Source organism: Lissotriton helveticus, chromosome 4_1 (genome assembly GCF_964261635.1).
Source record: "Lissotriton helveticus chromosome 4_1, aLisHel1.1, whole genome shotgun sequence".
Taxonomy (NCBI): domain Eukaryota; kingdom Metazoa; phylum Chordata; class Amphibia; order Caudata; family Salamandridae; genus Lissotriton; species Lissotriton helveticus.
This window is the reverse complement of record NC_136063.1, coordinates 1,752,864,928-1,752,887,106: the sequence shown is the minus strand read 5'-3', so window position 1 is coordinate 1,752,887,106 and position 22,179 is coordinate 1,752,864,928.

Below are 22,179 nucleotides of genomic sequence, written 5' to 3'. Positions count from 1 at the left end.
TTTGAACCCTCTAGGGATTGCCAGTTCAATATCAGGAGCACAAGAGTCATTCAACCACGTTTCTGTGATGAATAATAAATCTAGTGAACCATCTTCTAGCAGAGAATAAATGTCAGAAGCATGTTTGCTCATAGAGCGGGCGTTTATTAGAGCTGCTGAGATGGAGCCCAGCTCAAAGACAGATTCAAAACAGGTCGTGTCATTGGTACAGCAAGCAAAACCGCAGGCAGAGCACGGGTTGAGACTTACTGGGTCAATAGTAGTGCAGTTTGATCCTTTTTCCAATATAGGGCAGAGTGCCATCAAAGTCGCACGAGAATATTTAATAGTAGGTCTGGGCAAGGTCGGTGATTGCCTGCCAGCCCGTCCTGCGTCCGCCACGTCCGAGGCGCGGACGGGCGCAGACGGGCTGACCTTTGGCTTACCTTCGGCGCGCCTAAGGCGCGCCCGCCATGCGCGACCGCTGCGCGCTGGTGCAGGCATGCTAATTTTATGCCGCGTCCTCTCTCCACCAGCTAGAACGCTGCCACCAGTTCTGCTGGGGAGAAGGACTACCCTCAAGATGGCCGCCCACCCTCGCCACAACCGTGATAGCAGCTGCGGTAAAAGGGGCCAGGAGAGGCTTTCACAAGATAGACGGGTGAGTCAGAGCTCACCCGCGATGTACCTGCACAATTAAAGAGTTAGGCAGAGAAATATACAATTTAAAAGAAATTCGATCTTTTTGCAATAAAAAAAGTGAACACACAGTTTTAAAATCACTGCTGTTCGAAATATGGCCACAAGCAGAGCGGGAGTAACAGGGAGCTGCCACCACCCTTAAACACACCGCAAAGACTATCGGCCTCGGCTGAATTTATGCATTATACATTAAATCTTAATCGTGTTTTCTTCAAGTAGTACACTTCCGGTATACAGGCTTATGGGACATGAAGTCCACAAACCGGAACACGACCTCGGACGGCACATTAAAAACCAAAAACAAGAAAGGGGATAGGAGGGGGTAGGAGGCACTCGCGACAGCGGGTAACATTAATGAGGCTACATACATAAGTGTTAGTGGCAGATTAAAATTCAGAGGCGTGTCTCATAAAATGCAATACATCACCAAAAAACTCACCAAATAAAGCGGGAGCGGGGGGGGGCACAAATTCCACACTAGTAGTCATAAAGTGTAAAAACTACCACTGTTGTGAAGATCATACTTAGATCTATAATGCACACATGCCATACAGGAATAACTGGTCAATATTTTTCTTAGCAACGTAAGTTTCTCTCAAAATTGACCTTTTGGAGTGTTTTTTACAATATGCTAGGGGTGTCATCCAGCTACAGTGCATTCCACTGTATTTCCTCATTTAGTCACAGGATATGGCTCTTCATGCGGAACACCCATCTTTGTTCCCTGCGGAAAAAAACTTTATCTAAGGGACCCATATTAGTGTCATCTCTAGGTTTATCAATGACAACCCGTGTAAAATCATCCTCTGTGTGAGATTTCTCTACAAAATGACGTGTCATTCGTGTGTCTGTTATTTTTACAACGAAACGCACTTTGATGTTCCACCATCCTCTGTCTCACCTTACTGGTTGTCATTCCAATATATACCAATAGGCAGGGACACCTAATCATGTAAATCACACCACTTGTGTTGCAATTGGTATGTGAGTTAAGTACGTAGTAACAAAAGAAGAGAGTAATTGATTTTCCACGGAGGTGGAAGGAGGTGCCCCTAGTCCCCTGGACCTTCAACTATATAAACAACAAAAGGAGTATCACAATTGGACCAAGTCCATGGTCCCAAATGGGAAGTAGGGAGTGGAGAAGTAACAAAAGCAACGATTTCTCTTTTGTTAGAAGACCCCTCACTCACCAATCTGGTTGGTGACATGCTTCATCATCGGGGTCCTACCCGGATAGCCGAGTGCCATCCGGGTGGGCTGTGACACCTGAGTACAGTGGAGCGGGTTTTTTTGTGAATGGAGTGCAAAAAAAGGTGATGTTAAAAATTGTCCAGGTATAACTTCTAGGAACTTTTTTTTAATTCTGAAGCTACTGGACAATGTTAAAATCAATTGTGGGATACTTCTGTGGGCTTAAATGACCAGCTGTATCTATGTGATTGTGAAATAAGGTCTACATGTTTCAACCTGTGATGGAATCTACCAGGTTTTTGTCAGGACCAAGTGCGTGGAACCTGGGTGGTATATACACTCTAACGTGTACCCAGCCATCGATTCCAGAGACCTAACTGTATACTTGCAGTAGGTGTCCTCACAGCCTAGTTAGGTGAGGAAAAAAAGGAGAAACCTGTGAAAGAAAAAGAAACATCACAAACAAACAAATTACGTGCCTGTAATGTAGTGTAGTTTCTCAGTAGTCAACATGCTCCATGCGAATCCCTTTCATGCTCAAGAAGTTATCCCAGAGAGTGTATACTATATGGTGGCAAAAAATGCTGGCAGGAGCCAGCATTGTGATCCAGGTATGCAAGGATTATAAACTGTATTTCCAGAAGAAAGGCTGAATTCGCCTGTGTTCAAATATCTCACACTCTCACATCATCACACTGATCAATAGTCGTGGAAAAGTGGGTGCGAAATAATAGTTTAGTCACTCTTACATTCTTTAGAAAAAAGTGGCTATCAACGTTTGTACACAATTGTGTAAACGTTTATAATGCATGCAAAGTTAAATCAGTAAAGCATCGTGAATCATGGCGGCAGGAGGGGTGTATTGAGACTGATGTAAAATCTTACTCGAGATATGAGTTTCATGTGCTTCACGGGGGCAAAAGGATAGGCCTGTTCTGCGTGAAACTAATTCTGTAGTTGTAGAAAGAAAAAGGAGACAGACTGTAAAGAGCAGTTACGCAGGCTCACAGTTACAGCAGAAGGAAGAAGGCCGTTGTGCCTATACGCCGTCCTGATCTCCCCGGCAGCCATGGGAGACTGCCGGCGTTAGTGTTAAGAGGCAGCAGGTTCCGGGTATGGGCGGGGCTTGGCATCACGTGGGTTGTATACATAGTGACATTGAGATATCTATTCATTCGTGGCCACAGTGGGAAGAGTGCAAATACGTAGACCCCCTTCTGGAGGACTAAACTTCAGGGCGGGTTTAATTCATGATAGAAATAGTCCCAGGGACTGGGGCGCATAGGGCAGTGTGAAAGAAAGATGTCCTACTCCGAATGAGAGCGTTTGTGATGCATCATCTTTGTCTACGTCTTTGCACTCTTCCCACTGTGACCACGAATGAATAGATATCTCAATGTCACTATGTATACAAACCTCGTAGATGTGGGTCTTTGTCATTGCACTCATCTCACTGTGATCACGAATGCATAGCTACCTCCGTGTGGATTAGCTACACAATATTCGCCCTGCAAGTGCTTGACACACATGTCATAATTATGGTTGATATCATCCCATATGCACTGCATTCTTCACTACCGTCGAGAATGTCCGATAATATTATGCTATTCCTCAGTTTAGAACTACCATTTCCTTTTTTGATACCGCGAGGCCACCATTCCCATGGCCCTGCCGGTTGCCATAGCATCTGAGCTTCACACCATCCACGTGATGCCAAGCCCCGCACATACCCGGAACCTGCTGCCTCTTAACACTAACGCCGGCTGCCGGGGAGATGAGGACGGCGTATAGGCACAACATCCTTCTTCCTTCTGCTGAAACTGTAAGTTTTTAATGTCCGATCTCTTTCCTGGTGTTAGAGATACACCCACGAGCGCTTCCCAACCGCAGCACATTTCCGAGCAATCCGCTCTGCGACGCGTGTCTTCAGCCCGTAACTGCTCTTTACAGTCTGTCTCCTTTTTCTTTCTACTACTATAGAATTAGTTTCACGCAGAACAGGCCTATCCTTTTGCCCCGTGAAGCACATGAAACTCATATCTCGAGTAAGATTTTACATCAGTCTCAATATACCCCTCCTGCCGCCATGATTCCCGATGCTTTACTGATTTAACTTTGCATGCATTATTAACGTTTACACAATTGTGTACAAACGTTGATAGCCACTTTTTTCCAAAGAATATAAGAGTGACTAAACTATTATTTCGCACCCACTTTTCCACGAGTATTGATCAGTGTGATGCCATGAGAGTGTGAGATATTTGAACACAGGCGAAATCAGCCTTTCTTCTGGAAATACCGTTTATAATCCTTGCATACCTGGATCACAATGCTGGCTTGTGCCAGCATTTTTTGCCACCATATAGTATGCACTCTCTGGGATAATTTCTTCAGCATGAAAGGGATTCGCATGAAGCATGTTGACTACTGAGAAACTACACTACGTTACATGCACATAATTTGTTTGTTTGTGATGTTTCTTTTTCTTTCACAGGTTTGTCCGTTTTTCCTCGCCTAACTAGGCTGCAAGTATACAGTTAGATCTCTGGAATCGAGGGTTGGGTACACGTTAGAGTGTGTATACCACCCAGGTTCCACGCACTTGGTTCTGCCGAAAACCTGGTAGATTCCATCACAGGTTGAAACATGTAGACCTTATTTCACAATCACATAGATACAGCTGGTCATTTAAGCCAACAGAAGTATCCCACAATTGATTTTAACATTGTCCAGTAGCTTCAGAATAAAAAAAGAATCCTTGAAGTTATACCTGGACAATTTTTAACATCACCTTTTTTTGCACTCTATTCACAAAAAAACCCGCTCCACTGTAGTCAGGTGTCGCAGCACACCCGGATGGCACTCGGCTATCCGGGTGGGACCCCGATGATGAAGCATGTCACCAACCAGGTCGGTGAGTGAGGGGTCTTCTAACAAAAGAGAAATCTTTTCTTTTTTTACTTCTCCATCTCCCTACTTCCCATTTGGGACCAAGGGCTTGGTCCAATGGTGATACTCCTGTTGTTGATTATATATGTGAGTTAAGTACCCATGGGGTTTTCAGGCCTAGGTCCACCTGCATGACATTTCTGGTAAATGGTCATACAGAACACGATCTACATTGATAGTGCCCTACCTCGGGTACAGTCACCCATAGTGTAGTTTGCTGCTCTCCTGTTCTATACATATGTTCGTGTGTGCACTAATAAATCTCGAAGATTATTACTTCGTTTTAATCCAAAAAGAGGTCTTTCCAAAGTCAAAGTGTAATACAGTGACACTTACCCAAATGAAGATAAAAGTTGGAGAACTTTATTGTACAACCTCATCCATCAAGAAGCCAGCTCCAACTGTCACAGTTAGAACATCTATGTTCCAGGTTCCATGTTAGAATATGATGATGGAACCTGGATACATCACACATCTACCTTCATATTAAAAACAAAACAATAAAAGTAATAAGTAACATAAGATCATTCAAAAATTAAAAACAACTGACAGACAGAATGGCATTGAAAACAACCACTGCACACTCAATGGCGCCTGCGGGTGAAAACATTACCTATCCTTCTAACTAACATAGTCACGCAGATAACTAGGAAATATACAAACTCTATGACTCCTGTGGGATATATCATTACCTGTGACATTATCAGATGTACCTTCACCAGAGGCACTAATATCTTTGTCACTTGCTCCTGGCATAACCACATGAGCCACACAACTGTGATTCCAAATTCAACCATCATCCGTTTTCACAGCATTCTTGAAAAGTTTAATTACAACCCACTGGAGCTTTAATTTTAACTTTGTCACCAATCTTAAAATCAGAAACTTTTGAAGATTTACGAGAATCAACATAAACCTCCCTCTTCTACTGAAGAAATAACTCCTTATCTCTCCATTCCCCAATATTATTGATCTTAAAACCTTTTATCTAGAGTCATCCACCATGGACACAGAGTAGTATTGGAAGATCTCCCTCTAAATAGTTCAAAAGGAGACTTTCCTGTAGTAGAATGTGAAGAAAAGCGATAAGCTGAAATTCTATTTTGTAATTCAACTCTCCAATCCAAACTATTTACTCTCGCTAATTGAATACTTTCTTTCAACGTTCTATTTAATCTCTCCAAATAACCATTTGATTTGGGATGGTATAAGGTAATTCTCTTATGTACAGTACCACTTTCTGAAAGAAATTTCTCCATTTCACTCAAACAAAATTGGGGACCATTATCAAGCTATGTAGGGAGACCCTCCTACCGCCATTGCTAGACATAATGAATCTAGCTATTACAGATGGTATCTTCCCTACAGAGTGGAAGAAGGCAGTAGTCAAACCCCTGTTAAAAAAGGCATCCCTGGATCCGGAGACCCTAAAAAACTTTCGCCCCATCTCGTTGCTTCCTGCCCCTGCGAAGATGCTTGAGGCACATCTTAACAAGCATCTCGCTACTTTCGTGGAAAGCTCGGGATGTCTGGATTCCTCCCAGCATGGATTCAGGAGGGAACATAGCACCGAGTCAGCCCTCACCATCGTGCTTGATAAGATCCGCACGACAGTAGATGAGGGCCAGACCACCCTCCTGATCCTGTTAGATCTAACAGCAGCCTTCGATACCCTCTCCCCCTCAGTGCTTACATCTCGCCTGAGGGAGGTGGGGGTGAGAAGTGCAGCCCTGGATCTGTTGACCTCCTTCCTTATTGGGAGAGAACAAAGAGTCAAGCTGGGAGAGTTCCTATCTCCATCCCGACCAGTGCTATGTGGGGTCCCTCAAGGGTCGGCGCTTAGTCCGACCCTTTTCAACATCTATGTGACCCCACTGGCCAGGCTAATAAGATCTTTCGGGATGGAGGTAGTTTCTTATGCAGATGACACTCAAATACTCGTCTCTCTTCCCCATTCTGATGTGCCCACCGCCTCCAAGTTTAGATCTTGTATGGAGGCGGTTGGTCACTGGATGATTCAGAACTCTCTCAAATTGAATGGGGAGAAGACTGAGGTATTGGTGTTTGGGGGGAAAGAAAACATCTGGTCAGCCAATTGGTGGCCTGACTCATTAGGAATATGTCCCTCCCCCACAACATCTGCTAAGAATCTTGGGGTGATGCTAGATCCAGCCCTTGATTTGGGCGGTCAGGTGAACAGAACTGTCTCGACCTGCTGGGGTTTGATCCATACCCTGCGAAGGATCAGGAAATATCTTTCCTTGCAGGCAAGAAAACAAATAGCTGTTACATTAATTGGCTCTCGTTTGGACTACTGTAATGCGCTGTATGCTGGGCTAAACCGGAGCCACCTACAGCGCTTACAGGTGGTCCAAAACGCCATAGCCAGATTTGTTTTGGATATCCCCAAACGCTCCTCAGCCACTGCAGCCAGGAAATCACTGCACTGGCTACCGGTCGAACTCCGAATCCGGTTTAAAGTCCTCTGCATGACCTACAGAGCCATCACTAAAAATAGCGACACTGGTATTGGATCTATCATTTCCTATTATATCCCTGGCAGAAGCTTGCGTTCCTCTGGGAAATTGCTTCTTAAAACCCCCCGTGTACGAAGAGCTAAATGGGGTGGCAGGGCTTTCTCCACGCTAGCCCCCAAATGGTGGAACGATCTCCCCCTTGACCTGCGATCTCTTCCATCCTTACAGAAATTCCGCATGGCCCTAAAAACTCGCCTTTTTCAACAAGCCTATATGTAAGGACGTCTGTTTCAAATTCTGATTGTATTATTAGGCGCCTTGATACCTGCGGGTTATTGTTTTTTGCGCATTATAAATTCTTTTCATTTCATTTCATATCAGAAAGCAAACATTTTGGAAAACGTTCTCGTTTAAAAATTGTTTCTAAATATGTGACTATGCGCGGAGAGGTGATTTCTCTCATAGAGCTGACTTCAACCCAACGAGAATATAAATCCATCAATACTAACAAATAAGGAGTTTTTTGTTCCCCATGTAAAGGACCAAGGATGCCAATTGCTACCTCATCCCAAGGACAATTCGGCAATTTCCTGCAAACCATAGGAGAACGTCTCGGTTTGAGTACTTTATCACTCATTTGACAAGGAACACAATCGCGAACAGCACGTTCCACCATCAAGTCCAAACCAGGCCACCAAAAATCCTGTCTAATGCGTTCCTTTGTTTTAGAAATACCCATGTGTCCTTCATGTGCCATATTAACAATGGTATTCCTTAAACTCACTGGGAGAATCAATCTTGTTTCTCTTGCAAGAACTCCCTCAACAATAGCCAACTCATGAGATATTAAAGACCAAGGTTTCGAAAGACAATTGACCATGTTTTTAGACAACAAGTCCATCACTTTCACCAACTCATCATCCTTACCTAATTCAACTTTCCATTCTTCTTCTTTTATGGCTCCCAAAGTGATATCACAGACTCTCACATCAAACTCATCACCACTCTCTTCATCATCTCCCAAAGATTCCATTGGCTCTACATTTCCTACCAACGAGATAAACAATCAGCAGAAATATTACAACTGCCAGGAATATACTCACATTTTAAATTAAACTCCTGTAAGGAAATGACCCATCTTCTAATTCTTGATGAAACCGAATCAAGTCCTTTTTTTTCCAAAATCTCCCTGAGGGGTTTATGATCAGATCTCACGGTAAAGGGAATACCCCACACAAACTTTTAAAATGTATTAATTGCCAAATAAATGGCAAGCACCTCCTTCTCATTAACCGAATAATTAAGCTCTGCTCCCTTTAGACATCTAGAAGCACACGCAATTAATTCCTCACGACCATTTCTCAACTGAAAAAGCAAGGCACGAAGACCTTTCTTACTAGCATCCGTGACAATAAACATAGGATCTCCAGGTCTGAATGCTTGTAAATTTGGTGCATTTTCTAAATCTTGCTTGATTTGAAGGAACTCTCTGTTACATTCATCACTCCAAATATATTAATTCTTTTTACACATTACATTTCTGAGATTTTCTGTCTTATCTGCAAAATTCTTCATGAATTTATTATAAAATTCAGCCATGCCTAAAAATGAAGAAAGTTCCTCTTTAGAACACGGCTCTTTCAATTTTTCAATGGTTTTTACCAGTTCTTCTTTTGGTTTCACACAATGTCTTGAAATGTGGTGGCCTAGATAATCAAGATCAGTAACACCAAACTTACATTTTGCACGCCTGAGTGATAAACCGGCTTTTAGGATTTTCCTTAATACACACTTCACCCTCAGACCATGTTCATCTACAGTTTTGCCACAGATCAATACATCATCTTGATAACACCTCACACCTGGTATGTCCTTGAATAAGTGAATGTGGGTGGAAAGTGCACTCTTTTGATCAGAATATTATAACTCCTACGGATGTGTGCTATGTTGGATGAATGCCTGCCGTGCATCAGAATAAACAATGGAAGTTGCCTAGCCCCTGAGTGGCTGCTAGGACTCCAACATGCAACAACGAGATTCAGTACAAATCATGAAAACATTTTTAATTCATGTTATTCAGTAATTCAATCAATGAAACCATTTTACATCTTTCACTGTAGTAATGTTTCAACTCATATTACATAAACAATCAAATGAATGATACAATACATAAAATTCTTAATGAACCCAATGCATTTCTGGACTTTTCTATCCCTTCGTCAGGGGTTTCTGCCAGAAGAAAAGAAAAAAGGAAACAATTTTATACGATGCTGAGATCTTTTTTCAGCTGCACAATGTTAAAGCACTAATAAACAGTTTTCAAAACTGAATGAATTTCCAGCTTGATTCTTTACATTTTTTTTTGTACATAAAAACATCAAAACTGCAGTTACCCTTTTGCAGAAAAGTTTATCAACACTCTTTATGAGCCAACCATGAAAATCGTACACCCCTTTCAAATAATGGAAATCTCTGTATCTCAATGTGAATGTCCATTTCCTAAATGCCTCACCTCTATGTCAATTCTCAAGCGCGTCCATCGCGAAATGCCATGCGTCTGGAAAATGAAAATCTAGGCAAAAGAAATTAACAAATGAAGGAACTTTGTTTGCATGCGCGCTTTTTCGATACTCAGAACAACAGTTGCCCTTTGAATCATGAGCCTACCTATTCCGAAACATCAACGCCACGTATAGGCAACCTAAAAATTTATGTGGTGTGTATTAATAATCAACCACGCACCTTCACGATGAAGTTCAACAATCGATAGTGGCTTGTTGAAGAAAAAGGAGTATCACCTGCGCTTTAAATGAGCCGACTTGTCTTTTACACAGCTCGGTTAAATCCCGATGTCACCTCGCTGCAAGAAATAGCACAACCGGTTGTGGCCTTTTTTATCAAAACTTCTGATTCCGATTTACTGGGATGCTAAGAAAACGCTTACCGGAAAAAAAAGCCAGCTCGAACCGATATCATCAACCGCTCAACACGAGTGAGAATACCCTTCCGCGTAGTCCTACCTCTCTATAAGCCCGATACGTCACATAGTCATGAAAACTAAAAAAGACCACTGTAGTAGTTTATTTTCCGATAATAGAATGTTGAAAGCAACACTGTCTCCACAACACTACGATCGAGCTCAATGACGCAATAAAAAGACCAAGTTTTACCAACAAACGGTACCAACGTGAAAGCGCTGACTGACTGAATTTCAAAACAAACTTTGAAAACTGCTATTGTGTGAAATGGTACTGCAAGCTATTCACTATCAATTTAGTGAGATTTTCTCTCCCTTCATGCTCTCTGTTGTGCGTAGCTCAAACAGATGTGACAAGTGAGGCTCATGGGGCTTTCTCAATGAAGTATCTCAGGGTCATTTCTAAAATATATAATCAATTACCGAAGAATATTCATATGACATTATAATACATTATATTTGATATTAATCTTTTTGACCAATTTCTAACAATTTCCCATTATAAAAAAGCTTTTTAAATGATTTATCTACGACTAGTTGTGATAATGATTGACTTGTGTGTCATGCATGTGTGAAACTTGCATGATTGGTCACAAGTGAAGCTCAGGCTTGGTTTGTCTTTGTAATTTCCTATAAGAAGCAAACCATTTCCAGTTTATCATTGAGCCCGAAGGGCATCAAAATCTGTAATTTCTTAATCCAAAAAACTTCCCTTTGGAGGAGGATTTTCGAATTATCCATCCCTGCTCTCCGTGGTACCTGTTCGATAATTTGAAATTTCAATTGCGCTATTGAGTGGCGTTGTTCCGTCCAGTGCATTGGCAAGGGTGAAGTTGTATTTTTGTTTCGAATTCTGCTTTTATGCTCAGATAATCTAGTTTTCATCTTTCTCTCTGTCTTGCCCACGTATAAAAGACCACAGGGACATTAAATCATGTTTACGACGTTTTCTGAGTTACAGTTCGAGGTGTGTCGTAATTGTATGCTTACTCCAGTTCTGGGATGAGAAAGAACATTTCCCGTAATTACATTATTGCAACTTTTGCAATTCCAACATTTTGTTGTCCCCTTAGGGATGTCATCAAGTGCACTTTCAGGTAATCGAGTTTGCTTGGTTAAAAGTTCTTTCAAATTCTGTGCCCGTGTGTAAGCAAACAATGGTTTGTCTTTAAATAATGTTCCAAAGTCGCTTTCTGACTCCAATAGATCCCATATTTTGGTGATGATCCGTTTGATGTCCCTTGATGCTGATGACAATTTTGAGACAAAAACCATTCTCTTGCTGGACGTTTTGAGTTTTTTTTCTAAGAGTTGAGCTCTTGGCATTGCGTTCACTTCAGTCAATTGATTTTCAAGTAATGCTTGAGGATAACCTCTTTGGATATACCTCAATTTTTGTTCCTCAAGTGTGTCCTGGCACACTGACTGTTCAGATGAAATTTTTCTGATTCTCAAAAATTGAGATACAGGTAAATTTTGGATGAGATTCATTGGATGGAAACTTTCGTATAATAAGGTATTGTTTTTGTCAGTTGGTTTCTTAAATACCCGGGTACTTATTTTTACTTCTCTTAATTCAATCATTACATCAAGGAAAGGTAACGCATGTTTATCAATGTTACATGTGAATTGAATTTGAGGATTAACCAAGTTCAAGGTCTGGATATTGCTTAACAACGAGGTCTGTGTATTCTTCCAAATTAGAAAAATATCATCGATATATCTTCTGAAAAATACCAAATCCTCTTGCCATGTCTGATCAGTCAGGATGAAATCATTTTCAAATTTCGCCATGAATGTGTTGGCGTACACAGGAGCTCCTGGAAAACCCATAGAGGTTCCATTCAGTTGAATATATTATTGATCTTGCTACATGAAATAACTATTCTGTAAACAGAATTCCAAAAGTTGAATGATAAAACATTTAAGTGATTCTGGCCTGTCCTCTTGTAACAGAGCCCATTTTGCTGCTTCAAGCCCGGAGGCGTGTGGAATTGACGTATACAGTGCAACAACGTCTATAGTGCACAAGATCCAATTCTCAGATGAAACAATTTCAATGTTTGATAAACTCCTCAAGAAGTCTAATGTGTCCTCAATATAAGTAGACCATCGCTGGACAAAAGGTTGTAAATGGCTATCAATATACCGTCCTGGATTTTCAAAAAGAGATTCACAACCAGATACGATTGGTCTAAAGGGAGGGTCTTCCGAATTTTTGTGTATTTTGGGCAAAAAATAAATTCTTGGCCTCCTTGGAAATGTTTGTAATAAATAGCGTTTGGTATTTGTGTCAATCCAGTTGAGTTTTTCTGCTTGATCCAGTAATTCACTCAACATGTTCGATATATCTGTAGTGGGATCTTTCTCCAGTCTCCCGTAAATTCTTCGGTCCGTGCTGTGGAGACAGTGTTGTCTGTAATTTATTTACAATAAAGTTGCTTTCAGCATTCTATTATCCGAAAATAAACTACTACAGTGGTTCTTTTTTAGTTTTCATGACTATGTGACGTATCGGGCTTATAGAGAGGTAGGACTACGCGGAAGGGTATTCTCACTTGTGTTGAGCAGTTGATGATATCGGTCCGAGCTGGCGTTTTTTCCGGTAAGCGTTTTTTTAGCATCCCAGTAAATCGGAATCGGAAGTTTTGATTAAAAAGACCACAACCGGTTGTGCTATTTTTTGCAGCGAGGTGACATCGGAATTTAACCAAGCTGTGTAAAAGACAAGTCGACTCATTTAAAGCGCAGGTGAGACTCCTTTTTCTTCAACAAGCCACTACCGATTGTTGAACTTCATCGAGAAGATACGTGGTTGATTATTAATACACATCACATTAATTTTTAGGTTGCCTATACGTGGCGTTGATGATTCGGAATAGGTAAGCTCATGATTCAAAGGGAAACTGTTATTCTGAGTATCGAAAAAGCGCGCAGGCAAGCAGAGTTTCTTCATTTGTTCATTTCTTTTGCCTAGATTTTCATTTTCCAGATGCATGGCATTTCGCGGTAGACACGATTGAGAATTGACATAGAGGTGAGGCATTTAGGAAGTGGACATTCACATTGAGACACAGAGATTTCCATTATTTGAAAGGGTTGTACGATTTTCATGGTTGGCTCATAAAGAGTGTTGATAAACATTTCTGCAAAAGGGTAACCGCAGTTTTGATGTTTTTATGTACATAAAAAATGTAAATAATCAAGCTGGTAATTCATTCAGTTTTGAAAACTGTTTATTAGTGCTTTAACATTGTGTAGCTGAAAAAAGATCTCGGCATCGTATAAAATTGTTTCCTTTTTTCTTTTCTTCTGGCAGAAAACCCTGACAAAGGGACAGAGAAGTTCAGAAATGCATTGGGTTCATTAAGAATTTTATGTATTGTATCATTCATTTGATTGTTTATGTAATATGAGTTGAAACATTATTACAGTGAAAGATGTAAATTGGTTTCATTGATTGAATTACTGAATAACATGAATTGAAAATGTTTTCATGATTTGTACTGAATCTCCTTGTTGCATGTTGGAGTCCTAGCAGCCACGCAGGGGCTAGGCCACTTCCCTTGAATAGATCATGCATAATTCTCTGAAATACAGTTGCCACAGATATTAAGCCAAAAGACATCCTCAAAAATGTGAATGAGCCAAAAGGTGTTATAAAAGCAGTTAACTCCTGAGATTCTTTGCTTAGCGGTACTTTATGATAAGCTGAAGCCATATCTAATGTGGTGAAATAACAAGCTCCATCTAATGTCGAAACTAACTCCTCAATGTGTGGTAGATGAAATTTGTCCACTACAACCTCCCTATTTAGTGCTCAAAGATCCACACATAAGCGAATCTCGTTATTGGCCTTGGACGCAACGAATATGGGCGCCAACCATTCAGTTGCTTCTACTGGCTGTATCACCCCAGACTTCAATAACTTATCAATTTCTTTCTTAACAGCATCGTGGATACAAATTGGAATCCATCTTACTTTAGCAGCAACTGGCATTGCACCACACTTCATCTTAATTTGGTGTTTGTATCCTTTCAAACAACCTAAAGTTTTACAAAATAAATCCTTAAAATCTTCAACAAATTTTCCCTCCAAACTTTCCACAGATTGAATTTGCACAGAAGGCTTAGCATTGGGATTAAATATGACTCCTAAGCGAGCTTGATGAGATCAACTTATCAAACTGTCTCCTTTCTCAGCTACCTATATCTTTGCATCAGCAAATCTCCCATTATATTCAATACACTGAGTGAAATCACCAAGCATCTTCATGGGTGTAGCACTATAACCCGTAGGTCTAACATCTTGTTTCCTTAACTCAATTTTCCCTGAAAAATTCTTCAAAAAATCTTGCTAAGAAATAAAAGTTAAATGAGAACAGGAATCAAATTTCATTTTGATTTTGACATCACCCACCTTAACCCATTCTAATGGATGGTCAACACTACACTCATTTATTTGAAACGTTACTTCCTTTGTCTCACACTTAGCATCTTTTCTGATTCTGAAATGACAATTTTTTCCATAATGTCCTCTTCTACCACACACATTGCAATTCACTTTCAAAGCAGGACATTCTTTTGCTTTGGCCAAATGGCCAAATCTACCACATCGCAAGCAGTTACGTTGAAATATGCCAAGATTTTTTCTTTCAACTTGTAACTTATTTGCCTTCTTATCATTTCCATTACCTTTTACATTGGTCGAATCATCTTTCTTTACCCCCTCAGTATTCTTTACTACTTGACACTGAACATTTTCTACTTTCTCACTATTTAGATTTGCTTTACCAACTTTGCTCAATTCCCCCACACATTTGACCATATGTTTAACACGCTTTGCAATTGCCATTACCTCATCCAAAGGTGGTTCGTCCTTTAGCTAAAGCTCTTCCCTAATTTTTTCATTTGAACATCTTAGAACAACTTGATCTCTTATCCTTTCTTCCACTAATTCACCAAATTTACAACTTGAAGCCAATTTGCGTAAAGAAGTGACATACTGTTCAACTGTTTCATCTTTCCCTTGTTCTCTCAACCCAAAGTAATAACTTTCCATAATCATACTGACTTTCGGTAAATAATGTAAATCCAACTGCTTCATACAAATTTTATATTCACTCATACCCCTCTGTTCTGCTTGATTTAACTGAGGTAAGTTTTCTAACACTTCTTGTCCTTCACCTCCTAAGCAATGCATTAATAATGCATGTTTTCTCTCGGCATTCAAATTTGTGCCGCGCACCCTTGCATAGTTTTCCAAGAATTTTCCTCCATTTCTTCCACCATATTGGTGGGTCCCCAGGATCAGATGAGAAAAAAGGAGGTGAAGTGACATTCTGCATTATTCCCACTAAAGCTAACAGACAAAGTAAAAATAATATAAATATATATATATTTAAGCTCTGTCACATTGAACACAAACACACAAATTAAAACACTTAAATAGTCTTAACTGTGGTGTGTTTGTCACCGTAGTGGCAAACACTCAAAGAAACCAGTCTGTATAAGAGTCACTGTATGAAATAATGACAACTGGTGTGCTTATCACTTTAGCTTCAAGCACGATATTCACTCACAATCAGTCTATTTCTACATAAAAGTTCACTTAAGTTGCACATGCTGAAATAAAATAAAAATGAGGTGTGCTTGTCACCGTGGCTTCAAACACTAATCACACCTACACAAGCAGTCTTAATGAAAATACCTTCTTCTTGTGAGTTTACAATCATTTAGAAAAAAAATAGTACTCCTAAGATGGCCGCCGTCAACTTTACGAGAGCAGAAGGACTGTTTTCTAAAGGAAATAGACATTGCACAGCATTCGATCCACTCTCAACAGGAACATGGGCACATTTTTACCATGTGCTCATGACAAGTTGAGCTCGTCATGACCACACCCGTTTCCGTTGAACGTTCAGCACAGCAGGGGAATTACCCCTGCATGTGAGCATTCCACAGCTCATGACGAGCTCAGCTCGTCATGAGCACACAAGCACCATGTCTCATTACGAGCTGAGCTCATCATGAGCATAGAAGGTGTTAAGGAGAATTTTTCACCTATGAGGGAGACCTATTTTGGCAAACAACTGGTACATCAATGGGGAGCACGTGTGCTCCCAGTATGGCTAATTTATACAAATATGCTTTTGAAACCAAAATCATTTTTGATTCTGCCAATCCCTTTGTACAAAGCCTCAAATTGTGGAGACGCTATATTGATAACATCCTGGTCATCTGGGAAGGTGACATGGGGTCCCTAAATACATTCTCTCATTGGCCTAATTGCCAGGATCCCAATTTGAGATTTACTGGTGAATCTAGTAAAAGTGCGATATCGTACTTAGATCTACTATTGTACCCTAAGGAAGGGAAGATTTATACTGAACTATATAAGAAACCTATGGCCAGGAACTCATTGCTTAGTTACTACAGTTTTCACCCTCGAGCCTTATTGAATAACCTACCTAAAGGACAGTTCTTAAGGCTGCGTAGGAACTGTAGTGAAGTTGCTAAGTATAAGGCACATGCAAAAAATCTGAGTGAAGAATTGCTAGCCAGGAATTATCCAAAAAGACTAGTCCATGGAGCTGAAAAGAGAGCCCGGCATAATCATAGAGAGGCCCTGTTAGAAACATATGATAAACCTGAGAACAACAGGATGGTGTGCGTTACAACGTAAAGCAATTTGACAGAGAATGTTAAGAGGGCTGTCATTAAATCATGGCATATTTTAAATACAGGAGCTTTTACTTTGGAAAGACCTCTTTTTGCATTAAAACAAAGTAATAATCTTTGAGATTTATTAGTGAACACACGACCAAGATGTATAGAACAGGAGAGCAGGCAAACTACACTATGGGGGACTGTAACCCTGGTAGGGCACCATCAACGCAGATCGCGTTCTGTATGTCCATATACCAGAAAAGTCATGCAGGTGGATGTAGGCCTTAAAACCCCATGGGTACTTAACTCACATACCAATTGCAACACAAGTGGTGTGATTTACATGATTAAGTGCCCCTGCCTATTGGTCTATATTGGAATGACAGCCCGTAAGGTGAGACAGAGGATGGTGGAACATCGAAGTGTGTTTCGTTGTAAAAAAACAAACATACGAATGGCACGTCATTTTGTAGAGAAATCTCACACAGATTATGATTTTACATGTGTTGTCATTGATAAACCTAGATATGACACTAATATGGGGCCCTTAGATAAAGTTCTTTTCCGCAGGAAGCAAAAATGGGTGTTCCACATGAAGAGCCATATCCTGGGACTAAATGAGAAAATACAGTGGAATGCACTGCAGCCAGATGACACCCCTAGCATATTGTAAAAAACACTCCAAAAGGTAAATTTTGAGAGAAACGTACTTTGTTAAGAAAAATATTGAACAGTTATTCCTGTATGGCATGTGTGCATTATAGATCTAAGTATGATCTTGACAACAGTGGTATTTTTCACACTTCATGACTACTAGTGTGGGATTTGTGCCCCCCTGCTCCTCCTTTATTTGGTGAGTTTTTCGGTGATGTATTCATAATCCAATATAGGGCATATTATGAGACATGCCTCTGAATATTAATCTGCCTCTATCATATATGTATGTAGCCTCATTAATGTTAACCACTGTAGTGAGTGCTCCTTACCCCCTCCTATCCCCTTTCTTGTTTTTGGTTTCTAATGTGCCATCCGAGGTCGTGTTCTGATTTGTGGACTTCATGTCCCATAAGCCTGTATACCGGAAGTGTACTACTTGAAGAAAACATGATTAAGATTTAATAAAGAAAGGTGTTTAAGGTCCGTACCCGGCGCTTCGATATTTAGTGCATTTCCTCATACACCTGATTTTTGCTTTATTTTTAGTTTGGTAACTGTTTGCGGACCGGCGTATCGTGACCCCGGAAGAGGTTTGTTTCACTTCCGGGTCAGTAGACGCGAGTACCGCATTTGAAGCAGCACCAGCAGATTGATGGTCTCCATTCGGCCTTTGTTAAAGAAACAGTGATAACAGGGTACTGGTGCGTGAGAGTGTGTGAACTATGACCTATTAACACCCTGTGAGAATAGTACCGAAGCTTTTAAGAAGCTTTTTGTTGAACGATACAAATTGCACGTTTATCGATATTCTGATTTGGTTTTAAAGGACTCGGATGTTATACAGTTTGGACATCAATCTGTGTTTAGCTTTGTTTCATTATATCATGTTGAGAGAACGCTATTTGAAGACAAGAATGGTAGACTGATTAATTTGGATACTGCTAGATATCCTTTCAGTCTCATTAGATTAAAAGAAAAGATAAGGGGAATTTTAGTTTACACATTATATATAAAGCTCCTATGAAAGGATATGGATACACAATATGATACAGGGATACCTGTCCCTGGTATACCCTTTCTTGTTTTTCTGTACCCTTTATGATCATGTTTATGCTTATCAATTTTTTATACAATTGTGAGAATACCTCTAATGCATTTTAAATCTCCCTGTAGGTACCCGCACACAGACAAAGGACCTATGTAAGGTAGAGGCAGAATTTTTTTGGCTTATGGGTGAGAATATTTGTTCTCAATTTTCATTTTTTCATGGTTTTATCACAATGGTGTTTTGTTGACACTTCTCACGTACACTTGGGATTTGACCATGTGGGCTGATGTATTAAAACATTACTAATTTAGGATTGTTTTGATGTTACAGAGACCATACCAGACGGATGGTGGTCCAGATAGCATTCACATAAGTATGGTTTTTGTCACGATTTATAGCAGAGTGACATGACGATGGTCCTGACGAATGCCGCAATTTTTACCTGGCATAAACATATTGACCTAGTCTGATAGGGAACATCTGTATCCTTATTGTCACACTGGTTTTTACTGCATCCATCGGGGATACCGATTAAAGATAATTTTCCCTAGATGAGATGTTTAATTCACTTTTGTTATGTTTTTTCATGCACTCTGCCCCTCACTCACTTAAGACATTTGAGTGAAAAACACCTCACGCTCCTCTCCTGAGGGAGAGTTGTAGCCCACACAGTGCACCTTGCGGGCACTGTGTGCAAGAGGGGACCCAATGATGAAGCATGTCACCCGAGTGGTGAGTGAGGGTTCTCGTCTTTCAAAGGCTAATGCCCCAGTTCTGATTAGTGAATTCAGTTATTCTGTACACATTGATTCATATGTTAGTTTTGTACCATTAGGTTACCTTTTGTGAAATGATTGATATAGTGGAGTGGGACCTTAAATGGTTACAATCTCTCCAATTGTGACCCTGTTGTGAGTTAGTATGCATGATTATCACACAATACAGTACAGCATTCAACAACAAGAAAACAAACATGTTTATAACGACAACAGGCCTGAATTAAATTATAACAGGCAGGTCGCCATCTCTCATGGAGGTGGAGGTAATTTCCTCCACCACCCTGACTGGCCTACCATCCAACATATTAGGAGTTCCCTGCCAATCCTGAGTAGATCTTTTTGCCTTATAAACAATAAAGGTAATCAGAACGTAGAGGGTAATCCATGTAGGAACTATAATAGTCCTGGGAGCCCCAGTGTCTCAAATATAGAGTTCCCAAAAATGTAAGGCAAGCTCTCACCCACCAACCTAGGTGGCATGCTTTGTCAATGGGTTGCCTCATTCAGCTGGATTTATTATAGAGATGAATGTACTTCCTGTATTCATCCCTGAATACAGGGAGTGCTTTTTAATGTAATGTGATGTAATGTGTAATGTGTACACTTGTAAAGCGCACTGTTGCCAGCCGGCGTCCTGGCGCTGTATACCGCTGGGGAACCCGTCCTGGCTTTCCCTGTGGGATGGTCCCTGCTGGGAATCCCCAAGGTGGAGCCAGGCATCCCCGGCGCTGATGGGGCCGTTGTGGAGATTAGGCTAGCTAATGCCCAGAGTTGCCGAGTGGGACCCCTGGTTAGAGTAGGCACCGAGACGAGAATTATCAAGTCCGCTGACCCTGGTCCACGACCCTGCCGCGTCGGGAATCGAACCCTGGTCCCGGGCCAACTTCTGCTTCCGGGTCTGCCGCCTCTAACCAGTGAGCAACACCACTCCACCTAAGATGTAGGTGGGACCTGATGTACGAAGTTAAAAATCCCTATAGGTGTTCATAATCATTCTTTATTCTTTAATGACTAAAGGGAATGTTTAAAAAACTGATACTAAGCACAATTATGGCTTATAGCTCCCGCATCCCTCTGGTCAACATGTTTCAGACAATTTATGATTCCGTCTGAGATCCCTGATTTTCTTCATAACCTTGATGCCCTATTTTGCCTTTAGCAATTAGATATTCACAATGTAACCAATGCATGCAAACCTCACACTCGTAAACAGTCATGCATTGCATGCTCTAATACTCATTCGATAGTTGAGTCCTCAATAATGGTAATCCAGAGGAAACACAGATAATAGGGAACTATTGTTCCTACCTCTAATACTTGACTTAGCACTGTACCTTCAGCCGAGTCGCCATAATGTAAGATCCTTTGTAGCCTCCAAAAGTTTACGTACATTTTCTTGTTTTTTCTGTTCGAGTTTTCCTGGCAGTCCGGATGAGAAAAAATAATCATCATATTATCCACTCTAAAAAGAGTGAATATATTGATGCACGTAGACTATCTTGTTTTCTGCTTGTATCCAAGGGCCTGAAGTACAAAAGGTCAATTGGCTTGCTTTCTCTAGCCTCAGGACAGGAACAGTCAATATAGGAGATATGCACTTAAAAGGAAGCATCATCTGCCGATCTTGGTTTGCACTACAATGCACCCTACAAGAGACCCAACTGGAACAAAATGTGTTCCATAGTATTCTGGGGCAGTTTTGGAGATCAAGACCATTCATTTGAACACATATTTGCATTTTCTTTGCGCTATTTCCTATAAATTGATAAACTCATACATCTGGCACCCCTTTTCATTTTTCAGCATGTTTCTTTTTTATTTCTTTTATCGGGAATTTAGAATTTTTATGTTACATTGGCATACATTTTGTGTTATTGCATATAAACTTAATAAAAAAAAAGTCCATATTCACATTGTGTAACATATCCATTCTACCATATAACATAAGAGTTCCAGCTCAGGAGAGCACAATTACATGGATGCTGAATCTCTAGTGAACTAGTGTGTGGGAGGATGGACTGATCAGTGTCCCGTGACCGCATGGGTTGGTTTTGGCACGGGAGCAAGTGAAGCAGTAGTCCCCCACTCTATCACTGTGCACTTCTGCATCGTATACTCTTGTCTGAGTTCCCAATATTTAAGAGCCTCTGCCTAAGGTGGCAGAGGGGTAAACATGTAACCATTAACTAGGGGAAAGATAGGGAATGGAGGGGAGGTCAGGAGGGACGTGCTCTATGGCGTGGCAATCATCTATCACTCTTGTTGGTTTCATGTCTTATGTGGGGTATGTATGACTTCGGTTGATCGGGGCGCGTGACATCCTATGGACGCTATCCCCTGCGCACTGAGTCAGGTTCCCTGTCTGGGGAGATCATAGTAGAAAGTTGGCCTTCTTCCTCTTCCAGTTATAATGTGCCTGCGTTGTCTTGTGTGCGTGGGGACAGGGGTGGGGTTAGGGATTGAGATTGAGTTGCATCAGGGGAGTCAGCCTGCGTAATTTCCTGTGTGAATTAAACATGAGTTGTACCAAATCCATGGAGATGGGATGTTTACGGATCCCTTCAATTCCTCATCCCTTATTGCCTCTTCTTCCGCCGTCCCCCATTTTTTAACGGCGCCAGTCCGGCCGCTTCCGGGGGCCCTGCCGAGCCCTCCAGTGCATGGCTATTTCCCGCTTCGCCAGTAGTACGGCCAGGGACGCAAATCTGCACTGCACCTTTTCTGTCTTCTGTCTGTGAAAGACCCCCA